The sequence below is a fragment of the Dreissena polymorpha genome, chromosome 10 (genome assembly GCF_020536995.1).
Source record: "Dreissena polymorpha isolate Duluth1 chromosome 10, UMN_Dpol_1.0, whole genome shotgun sequence".
NCBI classification, from domain to species: Eukaryota; Metazoa; Mollusca; class Bivalvia; order Myida; family Dreissenidae; genus Dreissena; species Dreissena polymorpha.
In genome coordinates this window covers 52,885,844-52,888,466 of record NC_068364.1, presented here as the reverse complement: position 1 = coordinate 52,888,466, position 2,623 = coordinate 52,885,844, and positions in this window count along the sequence as shown.

Here is a 2,623-nt window from a genome sequence, read left to right as displayed (position 1 = left end):
GTCAATTGTTATAAACATTGAATTAACGATGGCATTAAGGTAAGCGTGTCGGAAAACTGTGTTTTCCCCGTTCGAATGTTGACACGTTAATTTACATAAACTGTATTCATACGCGTCTTAAATAAACTATGGCGTACCGTTTAAGTCATTGTTTTGTCAGTTTTGTTAAAGTAAAAAATACAATTGTTAACTGTTTTCGTTAGTTGTTGTATATAATAAAAGGAATATTACTCTATTCAATTGTTCCAAGTGTTTGCATCACTCTCGTGGCTTGTGCTATTTCGCATCACACTCGAGGCTCCGCCTCTCGTGTGATACGTCATCACACAAGCCACTCGAGTGATACAAACTCTTGGAACAATTGACTAGCGTAATATTCCGTATATATCAGTCATGTGTGGAGGATGGTCATATTACTCTGAATCAACTATAAAGTATTCATTGTTTAGTAAAATCAAATCCGATTCAGCAAAACAAGCAATTTGATAACAAGATGTAATACATTTTTAACACAAAATGCAACCATACAGCAAAATCACATTCTAAGCCCTGACTGAAATATTACAAAAAGATCAGGCAGTAACCTGGTATTCTCTTATATATTAAAACGAAAATAAAATAGCAAATGTTAGCATGTTTAATATCTTAATATGTATAAACTACAAGGTAAGTTTAATTGGCACAAAGTAAGAAACACATTCACACTCGCATAGATCATGATTACAACGGGCGTCAGGATACTCATGAAATTAATATGTTAATAGTCCTTAGTATCAAATAAGTTCAGTGAGAGAGATTAGTTCGTTATGTTTTAGAAGAACAAACGTTTACTTTGAATGATATGTGTCTTTACAAATGCAGCAATTCGAGCGTATATTTACATACAAAATCGTATTTAATAATGCATTTGAAACTACACTTATCTTTTTTATAATACCTCAATGTCAACTAACTCCTTTGTGACTTTGTTTCGTATCTCCACAACGCAGGGACTCTGGAGATGAGGTTTAGACTTCTTTTCCGGATCTCTTTCAATGGTTGGCAAAGCCCTAGCAACCAAACTAGAACGCTTAAGCCTTCGGTGAAACGAGGCTGTCTTCTGAAGTCTCATCATGGCGTTGCTGGTAATCGTTCACATTTGCATTATATTAGCCAATATACTGTATAGCGTCTTATTTTAGAGCGATGAAACTATATTGTTTACTTGTTTAATATGTGATTTTTGAAGGGTATTTGTCGAGATACGTTGTAGTTATTAGTGTTTGTCTTTAGTTTCCTTACAAAACAGTGTCTGGTTTAATTATTTAATAAATATAATTCAAATTCAAATGTACACAATTGATTATTATTGTTGGTGTTACAATGTACAGTTATTTCGCTATTTTTTTCCAGTCATTGTTCACGACATTTTACAATTACACAACGTGATAAATATTGCACAAGACAAATCGTAAGTACGATCATCACTTTGACATAAATAAAACAAATTATACACTTGAACGCGTACACAAATTCCCGATTCATGCGAAATGGAGCATTTTTGAATATTGCATCTTCAACTGGCTTGCACAAAAAGGTTTCAATCAAAACCGTTCTGTTTGAACGTTCGTATCGAACCACAGTATTTGAAAAGCTATCCAAGAAATACGTCTGGCATAGCAAAAATATCCAAACGTTAGTACCGGTAGTCCGCTAATTGAATGGACCGGTTATTAAACAGGGAAATGATACGTTATCGGGGTATTGTATTCATGCCTGGCACTGTTTTATAATTGTTCGGCAGCACGGAATGTCTGGTTAAGAGTTTACGGTGGAGAACAAAAAGCTCATAGGCGAAATGAGTAGCTCAATCATTAACAAACGTCTTAGTTTTTGTTATGCACATTTTAGCGATTTCGGTGCGGTTGTGGCATGTTATTTTAATTGGATATGTTTAATAAACTTGTATATAAAAACAACAGCATCGTTCCTTGCCAAAAACATGTTACCGTGATCTGTGAAAATGGGGTTTAATGAATGTGCGTAAAGTTTCGTCCCAGATTATCCTCTGCATTTGGAACAGGCAAATCAGAAACGACACTTTCCGCCTAAGCTAGATTTTTGCTAATAAGAGACTTTCTTTTAACGAAAAATATCATATAACTGGAAAGTGTCTAGGAATACACTTCACGCACATGAATTTAACCCCCTCTTCACAGATCGAGTCTCATATAATTGAGAGCAATCTGGGTTTCACAAGAAAAGGGGTTTGATGCATGTGCGAGAAGTGTCGTCCCGTATCAGCATATGATGTTTACATGCTTATCAGGGACGACACTTTCCGCCTTCACTTGATTTTTGCTAAGAAGATATTTTCTTAAAGCGAAAAATATCATAAAAGCGGAAAAGTGTCGTCCCTAATTAGCCTGTGTGAACTGCACATGCTAATCTGGAACGACACTTCACGCACATGCATCAAACCCCTTTTTCAAAGAGCACGGCTCATATGGTTTGCATACTTGTTCATGTGTCAGCTTACCATCGTATACAATATAGGTACAATTCATAGCTACATGGAGGCACAATATATGCCAACACGACATGAAGGAAATTTAGATCTCACATCAACATTTATATATCAGAC